Source organism: Balearica regulorum, chromosome 7 (genome assembly GCF_011004875.1).
Source record: "Balearica regulorum gibbericeps isolate bBalReg1 chromosome 7, bBalReg1.pri, whole genome shotgun sequence".
Taxonomy (NCBI): Eukaryota; Metazoa; Chordata; class Aves; order Gruiformes; family Gruidae; genus Balearica; species Balearica regulorum.
In genome coordinates this window covers 38214251-38231692 of record NC_046190.1, presented here as the reverse complement: position 1 = coordinate 38231692, position 17442 = coordinate 38214251, and the positions used below count along the sequence as shown (strand labels likewise).

General features: G+C 41.3%; 1 protein-coding gene across 5 annotated transcripts in view; it reads left to right on the top strand.

The window, feature by feature from the left end:
* The window catches only part of PCDH15 (protocadherin related 15), an 872980-nt gene that overhangs the window by 385489 nt on the left and 470049 nt on the right, over positions 1 to 17442 (top strand). For all 5 annotated transcript variants that reach the window (XM_075759010.1, XM_075759011.1, XM_075759007.1 and 2 more), the window contains one exon: positions 1721 to 1768. The gene's annotated coding sequence lies outside the window, so the exon portion shown is untranslated. The remainder of the gene's footprint in view (positions 1 to 1720; positions 1769 to 17442) is intronic.

Genomic DNA, 17442 nt, shown 5'->3' with positions numbered 1-17442 from the left:
ATCCGTGTGTTTCCATAAACGTCTATCAGCCTTAAAAGCCATGAGTTATTTTATAAATCTGACTACGCGACCTACCGTGCATTTGTTCCACCTCCAAACAAAACAACAGTTTCCGTTCTTGCAAAGCAAGCCACGTGTACCTAAATCTTTAAGAGCACGGCAAGGTGGCTAACTCCAATATAACAAATAATTTCTGTACTGTCAATTAACAGCCCTGAGAATAAGTTTTGTTGTTTTATTGGTTGAGTCTTTGCATATTCTGGACAATTGGGTCCTATTACATGGATGACTCATGAATGCTAAAGTAAAAGGGAAAGCAGCAACCTGCAAAATGTCTTTGCTTCATGTGAAATTGTCCGAAGATAATGCTGACAGGTGCTGTCTTAGTAAAAAGGCCTGGATTTTGCCAAAAAAGAGAGGTGAAATGAGCCCAGCAACTATACGATTCATTTTTAAAGCCAACCAATAACAACTTACAGCCTCTCCCCCAAAAAAGAAAAGATCCTGTTCAAATGCAGGTTCAAACTGAGTTTCCTCCCTGAGATGGCGCAGGTTGAGCTTGGCTCAGGCTGCAGCAGGGTGTTGTGCCTTGCTCATTGCAAGCCTTTGGATTCTGGAAGTGTTTGAAATGAGTTTGGGGTAGGTTAGGTGTGCTGTGCATGCCTACTCTGAAGATGAGATCGTCTACAACTTTTTAGTTTCAGATTACAATTTTGGACTGTGTATAACCTTGAAGTCTGGAAACATTCGGAGCTGTAGTCATGGTTTAGGTTTAATTCTATTGAATATGGATAACTTGCAGTCTCCCTTTCTCAGTGACTCAGTAAACTATCCAAACAGCACTGTTCCTTGATGTGGGTGCCACGGTGAGCTTATGCACTTCCAAAAGTTTGGCACTAGGTGTTACCAGGATGAGGCAAGGGGTTACCTACGGAGAGGAAAAATGGGAGCGTAGCCAGTGACTGGCCAGTTTCCCCAGTGGGTTCCTAATGCCACCCGCTATCTCGGGTCTCACAGCATTAGGAGCCCTGGGGTCTCAGTCCTGTGCCCACCAGAAGGCACTCCTTGGTAGAGGCCCTTGGAGCTGTGAGAAAGATGAAATCCCCAACCCTGACAGCTCTGTGCCTTCTGTGGAGGCCCGAATGCTTCTTGAATCCATCAACTTCTGTGGCCATTCCAAGTGTCCCCATGGCGCAATCTCACCTGGGTAAACGCAGGAGAAACGGCCCCCAAAATACTGCTACTTCCCCCCAGTTGTGTTCTCCATCCCAGGGAGTTACTCACATGCACATAGCAAAGGTCTGTAAACCACAAGTCAGGGATTTTACTGTTAAGTATTTTAGGTTGGGGAAGAGCAGAGAAAATATTTGAGTCTAAACAAATTACAGATAAGTGCCCGATAGATATGGTTTAGGTAGATATTTTATAAGAATAACAGTTTTTATGAATTTTTCCTCGTTTCAGAGTTGACAGCCTTCATGAAAATATGTAAACTATTGTAATGAAAACCTCAGGCATTGTTTTCTTGTTATTTTTCTTACTCGAAGCTGCCTTTATCAGGAATAAAATAGCTGATATCAAAAGCCATGTATTCAGTTATTCTGTCTTTGGAAGGCTAAAGCTATTTTAATAAAGGATAAATATGTGGTATTAGTTGCTCTTCTTAATCAGTAATTAAAACATGAGCAATATTATTAATCTTCTATTTTCTGCTTTCCAGGTGATCAACATGTGATCTCGACAACTGTGGCTGAGAAGTGCAATTAAGGTACCATAATTTCTCTTTAATATGGGCTTGCTTTTGGTGGAAGTGATTTCCAAAATACTCTCTCCAATAATCCATGTAATAACCTGCATTCCTTGCGGCTGAGTTCACCTCTGGATGGGGGTGTTGTTTTTTTTCATTTACCACTTTGTTCTGCTGCACTTCCTGAAAACTAATATATTTTTTTTCCTTATATTTCTTATCTTTTAGTTTTCTGTTTTCAAATTGGGTAACAATGTTTTAAGATGTCTTTATAGAGCTATATGATGGGAATAATGCTTACATGATATACTTGCAACTGAAGGTCATGTCCTTGAAATATTAATTCGGAAAATGTTGTGGGGAAATGATAGAAAATCTGTCCATAGGAGGCTTCTGGAATGATGGCTGCTCCACGCTCCATGGCACTAAGAATTTAATTGTTGATTTGAATCACAAGATGGCAATCGGCTCAGCAACTCAGCTGTACCGCAGGGAAAAGATGACGGGTTTGTTGGAAATACACAGATCACGACCAGAGTTATCTTTCTTCAAGTCATGTTTTTACTTGCAAATTTCTACCTGGGACTTCAAACAAAGAATAGCAAGATAGGAGAAGGTGGAAATATTTCAAGTTCCTTTGCCTTGGCAAGTTGTACTGAACTCTGACAGCAATCTAAACTTAAGCAAAAAAAAAAAAAAATATTTCCTATGAAAAATACAGTTAAAGAATGAGCAAGGTAGCACAGTAGTACTAACAGATTAAAAACACTAGTGAACAATATTAAAGAGTTGTTCTCGAATAACAGGAACTAATTCTTGCCAATATCGTGGCAGTATTTCCATTCCACTTCTAAATGCTCCACTGTTGGTTTAATATTTCCATTGAAGTAATAAGATGTAAAATCATCCTGGAATACTACATGACCAGCCTCCTTTTTGTTGTTGGTCTGTGAGATTTATTTGAGGATGGGTAAAGGATAGGAAAGCTCTTGTTGTTATTAGTTGCATCCTTTATAGAAACTGAATATTTTACTTTTCTGATTTTACCTCTGGCCACTAGGAGTCTACAGCAAAAACTCCTAATGTTTATTTCAGTAGGGAGATAACGTGCTCTGACTGTTAAATACTAACATATATGGAAAAAGAGCAAAAAAGAAATCCTAAAAACTACATGCAAATTAGGTTATTTCAACGCTATGTAATGTCTTGGGACCAGTTTTGAACAAAGAGTAATCAAGAACATCATGATAAGTGAAGAGTGGGATAAAATGCAAAATTTTGATCAGAAGGAGATTTTGTCAGACTAACTTAATGTTTCTTTTTGCTGAGATAGTGAACATCTCAGACTACAGTAATGCGGTGAGCTTAAGCTATCTAGATTTATAGGAAGCATTCATTCAGTACAGTTCCCAAAGGAAATTATTATTTAAAGTGGAGATGGTGCAGATTAATACAGGAATTATAAGAAACTGGCTTAGGCAGATAAGGAGCTGGGAAAAGAGCAGACTGTGACAGGATGTACTGAGAGGTGAGGTACCAGGTTGCAGGAGAGTTGTTAGAAGTATTCAGAAGGGACAGGTCTCGGGACCAGTCCTGTGTAATATTTCCTTTAGTAACCTTGGTGCAAGGTCTTTGATACAGTTTCTTAAACTCCTGTAATGCTCTGAAGGACAGAAGTATTGTATGGAAGAATTTTGTTGACTTTGTGGATTAGTATAACAAAGATGGGATAAAATTTAATAATAGTCAGCACATTGCCATTCTGTTAGGGGCTAATAGTGGGAGGGTCGCTATAAACAAGATTCAGCATAGGGAAGTTCAACTTTTTTGTGTGTGTGGTTGTAACACATACCTGAAGCTTTCATAATCTACATAATTTTCTTCAACACCTGCTTACTGAAGAGTTGCAATTTAAATAGTATAGAGCCTAGGTATTCAAATTCTATAAATTCTGATAAACTAAAATCTTAGATTTTAAATATCAAGTTCTGAACCTTACTCTATAAAGTTCAAAGCTACTGCAGGTGTGAACCCTAACCTTGCATTACAAGTAGGAAGTTGCCAGACTACAAGTAGTAGGTTACTGTAGCAGCTGAGGAACTGATCTTCATATAACCAGCCCATCTGCCTCCTCCCCTCCAAAAATCCCCAAACAAACCGAAAACCTGGAAACAAGCCAGTGCAGATCTAAGGCGTTAAGTGAGCAGTCATGTTACTTTGAGGTAAGCATGGGTGTAGGTGTAGCAGAAACTCAGCCATAGACTGAAGCTGGAGGCAGAGCAATGACTGTAATGAAGCCAGGGGAGACACAGGAGGTAGGTGATGGATAAAATGGTGCTGTGTTGGCCACAGGAGGGAGGAGTGCAGCAAGACAGGATGGGTCAGATCAACCTGGTACGAAGGCTAACTGATGCAATCAGTGCTCATCCCACCTCCTAGAAGAATTACGGTCAGATCCAGCACGGGATGTGGAGATACACTCAAGCGTGTATCAAAATACATTGAGTATCTGCCTTACGTGGCACTGTCGGGTGTGTGCTGGCTAGAAGTCGGTGTCCTTGAGCTCAGTTTCCTGGAGGAATTCAGGAACGCTGAAAGGTCCACTGACACACTACCTTCAAGGGCCATCTCCCTCTCATTGAATAACCCTAAAACTACTGACAAAGGAAGAAGTGGGGGCATTTTAGCCCAATCCCACCTCCAGAGTAGCAGCCCCAGAGTCATGCCAAAATGACATCATGGTGTTAAAAAGGAGCAAATGAACCGAAAAAATGGGCCTTCCCTAGTGAAATATGGGTATGCTATAGAGATTGAAGCCAAAAGGATGAGAAAGTGGTGCTTCATTACTGTGCACTTAAGAATCTGCACTTCCGTGAGATTAAAGGAATGCTCTGCAGATCAATAAAAATTTGCTCAAAAGATAGGAAACAGAAGGTAGGACTAACTGATCAGTTTTCTAAGTGAAAGGATGACAGCAGTAGGGTCTCAAAAGAATCCGTGCTTAAACCTGTGGTACTCAACTGATAAATGAACTGGAAAAGATGACAGAGTGTGCTGATGATGCTTTTATTCAGAGCAGCGAAGATGAATGCTGCCTGTGAAAAACTGCAGAACGATTGAGCAAAACAAAGTGCCTGGGCATGGCAATGGCAGGGGAAATTCACTGGAGGTGGATGCAAAGGGAAGACGACAAAAATCCCACGCATGAGGTGATGAATGCTGAGCTGACCGTTTCCACTCAATGACCAAAATGTTGGGCATAGATAGAGCTGTAAAATATAAAAGATGCCTCTCTGAAAATGTTAACTTTAGTGACAGTAGTGGTTATAAAAGCAAGCAGTATAATGGGAAAAGTACCAAAAATATCCCGAAAATGTCACATTGCTACTGTGTAAGCCTGTGTTTCTCTTGCATCTTGAGTTTCTGTTTCTTCATCTCAAAAACGTATAGTGGGACCTAGGGAAGTTTGGAGGATGCAAAACGTGACACAGATTTCTTCCAATGAACGATTAAATAGTGTAGCATTCCTTGGCACAGGAAGGAGACGGAGGTCTGAACAGCTGCCCGGGGGCTGCCGAGAGCGAGCGAGGACTCACTGGTTGTTCTCGTTTCCAGGGTCAGAGGCAAGAGGTGAAATTAGAGTGTAGCGAGTTTGCAGCACGTACGAGGTTATTGTGGAGCCCCAGTTACAACAGGAGGCAAGTGCCAGCCTTTCACATAGGTGCAGACGGCAACATGAAGACACACTCAAGGAAGGAAAGCATAAGAGGGCCTGAAGAATATAAAGACTTTACTTTTTGTTCAGGAAGTGAGCGAACTGCAAGTGTTTGGGGGCCAGGTGGGAGTTTTGGGAAATTCTCCCATGAGATGGATAGCTCTGCTCTTCCTTAGGGCTGCTACTGTCAGGGAGGGACCTTCCTGTGAAAGACTGTTAATAGGTGGTGATGGAGCTTAAAATGAGAGGATCAAGGAGCCACTGTTGATGGAGCTACTAAAAAAACCAAACTGCTTTCAGGCCGCGCCTAGAAGAAGGAGCAGGGAAGTGTTTGCCCAGTTGTACAAGGCTCAGTTAAGTATCCTACATAGTTTCATTACTTGTTATCAGAAGAGCATCTATTTAAACTTGGAGAGTTGCAGAGAGGGATGAGTAATTCCATGGTATGCCTCCGTATCTCTCTGTTACAGGACTGACTGGGATTTACTTGCTTTTGTGGCAATAGAGAGAGATGTTTACTTTTTAAAAATACATTGAGGGTTCAAATATGAGTGAGGGAATAGAACATAATATGAGTAGAAAATCAAGGGGACTTAAGTGTTTCTTGAGTATGTTTAGACTGGAAATTAGAAAAAGGCATATTAACCAGAGAGAGAAGTGAAATTCTAGAAGGGCTTTCCAAACACAGCTGGGACACAAACCCACTGTTTTTCAAGATGAAGTTTATGGGAGGGATGAGATTACCGAGTGGAAGCGCACCTGCAGTTCTCAGTAACAGCTTGCAATACCAGGAGCTGGGCACCCAATTTGTGGGTGCCCCCAAGCTTTGAAGGAAACAGACTTGAACTGTCGGTTGTATTTACTGTTGTACAGTAATACTGTATTTGATTATTCCTCTGCCTTGGGACTTCACAAATTGCCTCAGGAGTCCAGGAGGGCCTTTTTGTAGGGTCTTACAGATGTTTTCGTGTAATGTATTCAGCCACCTCAGAGGGCTAAAATGTCAGTCGTACCCTCCCCTTACCTCCTCCACTTTCCCTGTCTTATACTGTAATTTCTGAGACTCTTCAGCTCATCTCCTAAAGATCATAATTTGATAAAGGTGTGTCTATTAGAAGAATGTTACTTTGTGGCATGCAGTAAACGGAGAGGGCAGACTATGACATCCTGCAGGACACTTTGCTCTTTATTATATTTATTTATTTATACATTTATTATATGATTGCTTGCAGTTAGTGGGGATCGGTGTCCCTGGCGGTCCTTTCCAAGCCTATGTTCTGGTGCACACACTGAATTCATTAGCTGGATTCAAAGCCTACGCGCTTAGCATTTATCTGAAAGTAGTTGAAGAGCTGTCTTCCCTCAGAGGATAAATCTCTTGCATCTGCACTTCCACCCCTGCCAACTCAGGAAGCACACAACTGGCTTTGGAGCCAGGCACGCGTGAGAAGGCAACGCAGAGGCTGTACTGCAGTGCCAGCAGTAAATCTGGTGCTACCTTAGCAAGGACAACAGAATAATTCATACGGGTCTGTGCATAATTTGGCACCTATGTATAGATTACAGCAGCTCTTCACATGGAAATTAAAAACATGTGGAGTGTAAGACCTGCTTGGAACATACCTGCACTTGCTGTCATCTCCTATGGCAAACCATAATAATGAAGATACAGTATACTAATAGTGAAGTTATAGTAAAGATATCTAGCACTGGGCAACAAATCTTTAGGCTTGTACTTGTAGAAACCCATGCTGCCATATTTTTACTAGTACAGGTAGCAGCGGAAGCTAGAGGGAAATTACTATTGCTTATCCACAGTCTGCCGATACCTTCGTGTTGCTCTGTGGACATCCCTGGATGGAGGAATCCTCCTAACAGAAAGGCAGATCATGACACTTTGATGCAGCAGGCAGAATTTATGTTCACAACACAATGATGTTAGATATGTTAGGATCTAAAATATTTGGAGCCATATACAGCATAGATGCTAGAAGTCTCAAAGTATGTTCTGTCATTTTAAAGCATCTTAATTATAGAAATAATTTTGTGGAGGTCTCTTACTCTAGTAAAAGAGTTAGATGAAAGAATAAAAAAGGCAGATTAAAAGAAGGTTATGAATATGAGGTCCCTAGTCATCTGAACTAACACATTTTCATAGACTTGGTTTTTTGTAACATATTTAGAGCAGTGGAAAGTATTTCCCTATCCTGTGATCTGTCATTGCAAGTACAGTGTTAACATTTTTGTCAAGACTGAAAAAGTCATGAGGACTTGAAACTAATTTTTTTTTTTTTTTTTTTAAACAATGAAAGGAAGCTGTAATATTATGAGTTGACTCTGGGGATTTTAAAAACAAAAAGAAAAATGTACACATACAATAAGTTGAAAAATTGTGTCACTGTTAGCTTACATCTCCTAAAGGAGAGATGTTGTGGGAGAACAGATATCCATCTGAACATGATTGAAGGGAGGAGATTTTGAAGTGTAGCCAGAAACCTACAGATGGAAACTTTAAATAAATAAAAATCAGCTTATAAGTGGCCAATATAAATAATGCGGTGAATGCATAATACGTTCTCAATTGTTCAAACCAGCAAACAAACGTGCCTCTGCATTCTGAACCGTTTGCAACTGGTGGAGCTGTTTTGCAATGAGGTTAGCTGAAAGGGGACCGGAGCCAGCCAGCCTCCTCGGCATTGGAGAAATAATGTCAGGATTCCAGTAAAGAGCAAAGACTTTCATTTGTACAAGTTGGTTTTTTGAACAGTGCTTTTTTCCTCCCTGGTACAAGAATTAATTTGGGGATGCTCCATCCTAGCTGAATTCTTTAGCCTATTTTGAAGATAAATAAAGGCGAAAGGAGAGGGAGGGGATGTGGAAGGACATTGCATGTATGAGTGTACGAAGTGATAAAGGATGGCAGAAACAGTTTCAGCTACAGAATAGCACTACCTTTAGGCTTTTATCATCTGAAGGTACATATTCTCTGCTCTCTTGTCAGTGTGATGCCCAGGTTGCTGGACACATACGGCACTAGCCTGGCGGTTCGCTATTTTCAGCCAAGGACATTGTTTCTTAACAAAGAGAGTTTCATTGGCAGAGTAACACGAACAGAGACAGTCTGCTTTTGAGAGTGGCCCCTACACCATACTGCTGAGTCGCAGGTAACATCATGGGCAGCAGAGAGTGGGGCGAGTTTTGGGAGAATTGTTCATTTTAAGAAACCAACAGCAAAACTCAGGAGAATATTAATGTCAAAGCAACGACCGATACAGTTTTCCCTTAGAAAACACACACTAGCAGCTAGAGTCGATTTAATTGCGCTGATTGTGAAATAGACAACTGTGAACTCATTAGCAGAAGCTTAGGGTGTCAAAATTGGATGCACTAAGCTATATGAAGAGGAAGAATTTAGCATTGGACACCAAGGACCAAAAGCCTTGTGCGAGGACAAAATTGTGTTTATCCCAGCAAACACAACTACTCTTCCTTTGAGCATGAGTGCAACTTGCCAGTCTTTGTGTAGTATTTTCACACCAAAAGAAATTACTTTCAAATGGTTTTCATAGTGAAATTATAAAAATATTCCAGTAGCAGAAAAAATGTTCTAACTGTCTCTAACAGTTCTAACTGTTAACTAACAATTATAGTCTGCTTTCCTGGTGGTGGACTAAACTCCTGAACCCCAGGAGTTCATTTGTGAAACCTCATATCTAGTGAATTTGGCTTTTAAAAAAAATATTTCCATATTATTGTGAAATAAATTACCATGCATAACTGAACTAACTTAATTTTTAAAAGGCTATGCCTTTTTATTTTCTAGTTTCTGGCAATTTGGCTGGTCTGGGAATCGGTTTTGCAACCGTGCTACACTACTAGATGCTCTCAAGCACATTCATGCTCTCTTTTTAAAGGGATACTTTAGCAAAGTACGGTATAGAAGTACTAGGTAACTGTCCCGTTTTTGTTTGGTTTTAAACACAATGCCTACCACCACAAGATTTCAGTATTCTTCAAGGCAAACCTTGCTATCCTTAAGCTTCCATATATGAGTGGAGCAGGATGCTGAGACCTCCCTTTGTGCTGCCCATCTATTACATTAGTAGCCAGACTGGTGCATTCAAGAAAGCTTAAGGGCCAGACTGTCCTTTGTTAAAACAATAACAGCTTTATTCTTCAGAAGCTAAGTATATTTTTACTAATTTTGCAGCAGTAGCAGTGCTATCATCTTACTGTTGATGGATGCACTAGCTTCTGTCTCTCCAAGTAACCATGGAGCTTGACTTCTCCAGCCACAAATTTACCTTGTTTTCACAATGTTCTTCTACATTTTCTGTACTAAAACAATGCCATATCAGGAACAAAATGTTGGTTACATTGTTGATGAAATAGCATCACAGTAGGAGCGAGCCAGCCAGCAGCACCAGCAGTTAGAGTTTATTAGACATCTCTTCTTAGTTTATATTCTTAGACATGATGAGTTTGCTAATAGGACATGTAACTTATTTATGCATTTCACAGTCATTCACGTACACCAATAGTTACGCTACAAACACATGCTTTTGCACATAAATAGGTTCGTCATTTGGAGCTAATCCAGTGTACAGCTACTGTTGGTTAAGCAATGGCAGGTCTGATTTGGATAGTCAAACTGGAAGCCTCACGCTTTCACCAGCTTTTCATTAATATTGATCAGGTTCTGAACAGAATATAACAGAATATAAGGCTCCTCCAATAACCCGGATCTTTCCTCCTCGTTGTGCTATGTAGTTTTACAGACAGATAGCCCCAACCTCCATTTTATGGTTGCCTTTGCCATAATGTCACTTAATTCTAAAACATCCCTTGGGGAGGTAGTTATTGGGGTTTCCAAGAAGAAAAGTGAGACAGAGAAATACTAAGAAAGTATGTTTTTAAGGGCATTTCAGGTTGGTGGAAAAAAGGTGCCAGGAAGATAAATTATTGCGTGGAAGTCAGAGACCCCTTAGTGGATTTTGCAGTTTTGACTTCCCCAGGAAGAGTTGGCAGGTAAATCTGGGCTTGCTGCCTGGATAAATGAGTGCTCCTCCTTTGAGTATGATGCTATTACATGACTGAGTTTATTCTCTGTATATATTTCTGTCTGCACTTTGAACAAAATTAATTGTTTTGAATGTTTTTCTTTAATTTAGTCTGAGGCCCTGACTTTTCTTGGTTGAAATCTTCAATGATTATTTCTGCGGAAAGTCCTCCCTAACTTGAGTAAAATATTTCCACGGTAAGAATAAGTAACACAAACATTGACCTTTCAGTCCCAAGGAGAGTGTGTGCTTAAGAGCTTCACAGCTTCTTGCCTCAGTGCAGATTGGCGTTTGCAAGGTTGATAAGTTGGTTATTTGGATGTAAATCAACACGGAAGGAAAAACAGTCTCAATAGTTATGATAGCAGAGTCCACTTTTTCTCTGTTTAATGTAACATTATGGATAATATATCACAGAAATTTGCCATCAATGCATCATTTAAATGATGGCTGGTTTTATGTGTCAGTGTGGAGGTCTGGAAAGGGAGAGAGAGTTAAAATACTGAAAAATCATTTACATTTAATAAAGAGAAAAAATGCCCATCGGGGAGTTTGCCAACTATGCCTTAAAGCATCTTTCCAACCAAGTATCTGTGTTGATAGTATTTTAGGGATTAGAAGCAGGCCTTTGAATATGAGTCATCGTGAATTCTAATCAGGATGTGCTAGCTTCTGATACAGAAAATTGAGGAAAATGAAGTGTTGGGTTTTTTTTTTTGTATTAGTACTGCCCTTTCAGGACCCTGAATCTTTTCATATGCATTTCTGATAGCCAGAAAGGTCAGCGGTTTGCTCTGATCAGTCATAGCAACAAGCAGACTGCCTCCACTCCTTGTCTTAGTTTAGCCTAAGCTTCTTTCAAGTCTTCCACAACTCTTTAGAAATTTATTCTTGGCATAACCAGAATCACTGGCGCACACCTTCAATTTAATGGTAGTTTTAACCTAGGAGCAGGGTGGCTGAGGATCCAGAGGACTTTGCAAGGAGCTTTGCTCATGGGCACAGCAGAAACTCTAGAGGAAAGTGGCAAATTCTTGCATGACGTTGGGGTGAGGAGAGGAACGCGAGATCTCAATATTCCTGACGCTGCTGGTTCCCTGAGATTTGGACAGATCCGTCATTTTCACTTAACAGTGCTGGCATAGGCTTTGCTACTGAAAGTATCAGTGCCCAAGGGTGACGCTTAAAATGTCACACTCACTGAAAGAGCCTTCAGCACCTGATATTCTCTTGTTACCTCTTCTTAAGCACATACAGACTGGTCTGTACTGGAAGTTGTTCCAAACCAAGCTGAAGCTGAGACAGCATACTGTTTTTCTTGCATCCCAGAAGACTTTGAATATGGTATTTCCAAAATTGTATGTATTGAAAGATAGGAGTGCTAGCCTTTCATCTTTCTTGTTCGTGTTGCTTGACTAAGGCAGCAGATTTGACGTTATGATTGATAACCCTTTCCCTGCTCTCTGCTCATGGGTCGCGTGTGTGAGAGCATTGCCCTTGGAGACGTTACGGCCGTCCATCTGCAGGAGGTAGCTGTGGCGGCCTGGCTGCAGCACAAGCTTCTCATGGACGAAGCCTTCAGACTCAGCTCCCTCTTCAGACTTTTTCAGGGCATCATCTTGGACTGCCTTCATGTTATTTGCTGCAGCATGATGGTGTGTGTTCTGGGCACAAAGTGAGTGATGCCAGGCTCTGGCAAGGCCACCCTGTATGTCCTTCCGTAAGGACAGGTATTGAGTAGATCATACCCTAAATTAATTCCAAAGGTAAACCCTGAACTTTTACCAGGACTGATCGATAACTTACTGGCCTTTGTCATGAAACTACTATTAATGACAGAAAAGAAGCGGTATAGTACTTAGTACATTTACTAGAAACACGTTAGGCCCTCCTGGGACGTTCCCACACTTTTTATCCAGTCTGTCCTCACCTCAACCCTGGAACTTTTTATTAAATTTCTAGAAAAAGAGCCTTGCAGAGTGCATGTATATTCATCAGCTTTAAAATTATTGGCAAGCCTCTGTCCTAAATATCAAGGCAAAGCCAACACCATCTCCTTCCGTCTCCGAGACCTGCAAGTCAGCAGAGTGAAACAGCCCACTGCCTTTTATTAGATGTTATGCACTTGACAGCCAAGTCAAATGCCAAGCTTGGGAGAGCAGTAATTCAATTCTTGACTGAGTAATACACTGAATATGTTGTTCCTGTCCTCCCGAGAAACATGTGACCTCTCCAGTGAGGTCCATCTTAAAATAAGAGGTACCTCCTTGGAGGTCACAAGTTTTTCAGGGTAGTGTTGGCAGTGTCTGAACTCCCCCTCCACCACTCTATTTTCCAGAGTTTTTAGCAATACGGCTTAGGAACTGGGGAATAAATGAGAGTCCATACCTATGCTATCCCCAGAGAGACAGTAGATGTATAGTTGCTATGAAGGCATCTTATCAAGAAAGTAAAGAGAAAATGGATTTTAAACCAGTCGTTTTATTACTATTTTTTGTGGGAAAACTAGCCTCAAAGGAAGCTAATGTACTTAATTACTTCACTGTGGTTTCAAGAGTTGCTGCCCTAAACCCTTTTCCTCCACCTTGAGTTAGGTCATCTTCAGCATATACAGTAATTAGTTGCCTTAAAGCATGAAGAGACTCTCTTCGTAGTCCACCCTGATGTAAGGGGACAGTGCATGCCTGCCTTCTCCTCATGCTGAGCTTTTTGAACTTGAGCTAAAAGCTTCATCCTTCTAGCGTGCAGCAGTTCGGTGAAACCCCCTTCATCCTTTGTGCAAAAAGCAGTGCTGTGGAGTGAGAGTATCTTATTCTCCTGTGCTGCATGGAGGATGCACCAACTCAGCCTTTAAAAGCCCACAGAGCTCGGACAATTACATTGAGATGACGGGAAGGTAACCATGAAGACCTGCTTCAGCCACTAAACTTTGGTGGGCTGAAATAAAATCTGTCTTCATTGTGCTTTTGCTGTGCCAACTACATTAAAGCCCCTGAAGTTGCTGCTTCCTTATTTTCTATGTACAAGTCATTTTTACTGTCCTAAGGTATTACTTTGCAAGCAGAAACTAGTCTACCCGGGACTACGTTGCCTTTGAATTTTAAACTCAGCATAGCCTTTAATGATCGGGTTCTGGCATCAGGCCTCCTAATTAGAGCGCTTTCAAAGGTGCTTCTTTATTATGGTCCAAACAGCCTTCAGAGGTGAATCCGAGGGTACAGCAATCATAGAGCTGCAAATGTGTGAAAGACGCTATGTTCGGGAATTTGCTTGTTCTCCTGGTGATAATTTCCGTGCATACTTTTTTTTTTTTATCCTTAAGTAAAATTTGAAAACAAGATTATTTTTTTAACATCAGCATCTTTTTGCTTAAGTGTACAATTTATGTTATAATGAGTGATACTGTCTTTAAAATATTAGCTTATTTCTAGTGGGAAAGTTTTAAAATTGAATTTCACTACCATGTAGATAAAGAGTTTGGGGTCAAAACATGTGCCAAGAGTTCACCAATTTATTTCAAAAAGTTAAAATTTCCACTCTCCTTTTTGGTAGTTTGGTAGTTACTCTGAGGGCCAATGCAAGATTTCTCAAAGGGCTCTAAAGTCCACTGGCAGCGAGTCTATGATATGAGGGGAAAAAGCTTATCTTCTGCCTTTAAATAAGTAAACAAACACACACAATGAAATGGCAACAGGTAACAATGAAACTGTTTTAAGGATCAATCAACAGATTGACCAAGAGACAAAGACATAATGTGCTGAAGTAGGATTAATTCATTTCCATATTTGTAAATAATAAAAGTAATAGATATTTGTAAATAATAAAAGTAAAATGAAACTGTAATAATTCAGCTTCCATCCATATGGAAATTCCCCAGGATCTTTCACTTTGCTGTTTTTAGCGTAGTGGAAGGGGAGGTTTGGTGACAGCCTTGCAGCAGAGGACGTCCCCGTCAGCCTCGAGCCACGGGCCGGTGGCAGGGCTGTGAACGCCTGCGGCTGAGAGCAGCTCAGAGGGGACCTCGTTCTGCTCTGCCCTGGGCCTCCCGGTCCTGGGAGTGTCGGCTGGACAGCTCTGCTCTGGCAGCAAGAGGTTGTTGGATGTTCAGGAGAAAAAGGAAGTGTTAAGTGTGAGTGACTACAAAATTCGTTTGTGAAGGACGTGGGGTAGAAGGAGGTGTACCGACCAAGTGGTGAGAGGTGGGTCCTTGTGATGAGAGCAGTCAGGTCCTGCTCTGTAACGATTGCGAATCAGAACATTTCCTCGCTTTACATTAGCTTGCAGCTGGGTCTTGAGGTTACAGACCCATCAGATATCAAGTACTAGTCAGGTAGAATTATTCTAAAAGACCTCGGGGTTTCTAAGGATCGTATCATGTCCACTGAATATAAACCCATGGAGTAACTCCACCCTACCAGCTCAGCTTCAGAGGTCAAAAACTGCTCAAGCTATGAAAGCAATCAATCTAGTTGTCCATGAACTGTGTCTTCATGATTTCAGAGCATCTCCTAAGCCACCTGCACCTAATCATTGCAAGAGTATTTGCACAATCTAAATTGTGATTGTCAATGGGAAGCATTGCCATGAAAGAACTTAAGCCACCTGCTTCAAATGTGTAACTGCTTGCTGTTGTAAGCAGCTTGTTAAAACTGCATCGCATGTCTTCCTCTGGGACTGCAACCAAGATTCAGCTGGGCGATTAGTTTTAAAGAGAAGTAAGTTATCGCAAAAAAATTATGCAAGAAGGAAAATCTCCAATCTCTCATCTTCATTTTTTTTCCTGAAGAAACACGTAATAGCAACCATTCCAACACAAAGACGAATTGAATATGCGTGTCCTTAATTTAACATCTCATTCAAAATGTCCCTCTGTCCTTTTTCCTTTCGCAATTGTCAGGAGCTTTTGAAATGTTGAAAGGCGAACTAGACCGAAACAAAACATGAAAAGAAAACACCTGAAAAAGTACAATAGGTAAAGACATCATTGCTGTTGAAGGTGACAAAGAGCAATTGGAAAGTTATGTTTTCGTGCTTCTACTAGCCCTATTGGAAGGCTCTGCTGTGATATAAAGCACTGGGTTTAGGATATACTGTAATTTTATCTGGACAGATTTAACTGATCTGCACCAATTGTAATTTTTTCTTACACACTTGGGATAAAGGAAGGCAGCATCATTACGCAGTTGCGATGAGGATGAAACCTCTTAGGCATAAAAGCGATCTCACCCATCAGCCTCTCTGGGATATAGATTGCTGGTTCCTAACTCTTTTTGGAGCCAGCAATGCTGCTGTCACCACCATAACCCTTCTACTGGCTTCTTACCCCTTTGTCATCTTCCTGCTTGTCCCTTACTTCCCTGCCGTCAGCTTCAGCAGGACCTCTGAGAAGACCTAAGTATGATGACTGTTGAAAGGGGAGACATTGAAAAGGAAAGTAAATTAGCTCTCTTAGAATAGAGTTGAAAATAAAATAATTTACTGTCGCATACTTACATTTTCTCAGTTTCACCTAAATCAAGAGGTACCATATGTATTGAGTAGAACCAACACGGCAGAATTGAGTTAATCGTAATTCCAGTACGAGTACAATTTAGATTTCTTGTTCCCTTTTTTCACACACAGGTGCAAATTATGGTCAGTCTCATTGCTTTATTTAGAAAACTGCAACAGCAGGGATGGGCTTTCTTGCCCTTAGCCAGATGGTTTCAAGTGAATGTCCTGCTTCTTTGGGAAGGTCTGAAAGCCAGATGCGTGGTTAGGCTCTAGCTATCTCCTGTGCCCAGGAAGCTCCGTAGGAGCTGCTTGCTTTTGTGGAAAACAGCACCTCAGCTCCGTGCGCCGATTTCAGAAATGAAGCAAAAGCAGAATATAACCAGGGGCTACAATCAAGGTATGTGTAAATAATCCCAGCTTGGACAAAAAAAGAAGGTTGTTCTGTTTACTTAATTTGATAGAAATGTTGCAAATTTAATCTGAACTGGTGCTGCAGTGTTATAGCAGGCTGGGGGCAGGCTGGGGGTTCCTGGTAATTCTGCTAGGCAAGGCCAGCACGGTTGCCTTGAATCTCTTTTCCAGATGTCCTGGGTTTGGCTGAGGTTGAGTTCATTTTCTTCCAAGCAGCGGGTACAGTCCTGTGGTTTGGATTTAGGACGAGAGTACTGTTGATAACACACTGATACTGGAGTTGTTGCCCAGCAGTCAAGGGCTCTTCCGCTTCTCATACTGCCCTGTCAGTGAGGAGGCTGGGGGTGCCCGAGAAGCTGGGAGGGGACCCGGCCAGGACAGCTGACCCCAACTGCCCAAAGGGGTATTCCATACCATATGATGTCTCATGTTCCATATATAACTGGGGGACTGGCCAGGAGGCAGTGTGGCTCAAAAACTTGCTGAGCATTGGTTTCAGGTGGTGAGCAATTGTGCTGTGCATCCCACGTTTGGTATATTCTGTTGTTGTTATTACTATTCTCTTCCTTTTCTGTCCTGTTAAACTGCCTTTATCTCAAGGCTCTCTTGTATTCAGGTTGCCAATCTGTTTTGTTCCGCTATTCCCAATGACTTTTCCTTTGTAAAGAAATTGTCTTTATAACACACTTTGGTGAATGTGATGATTGTGATTAGATCTTTGTTACTCGTGCAGTCTTTGCTCACAGGTTGCATTTTACGAATCTGTTCATATTCCTGTTGTTCTTGAATGTTCTCCCCTGTGCCTGCAAATACAAGTGCAGTGTCCAAAACTGGACAGATTGTCTCACTGGGAAACAGCAGTCCAGAACAGAGCCAGAATTTCCTCCTGTTCCCCACAGCCAGCATTCCAGCCAAGTTTCAGGATTACATTGCAGCATTTAGTTGTGATCCTGTGTGGTCTCCCCAGTCTTTCTGTTCAGTGCTGAGCAAGTCCATCCCCATACCATACCTGCACA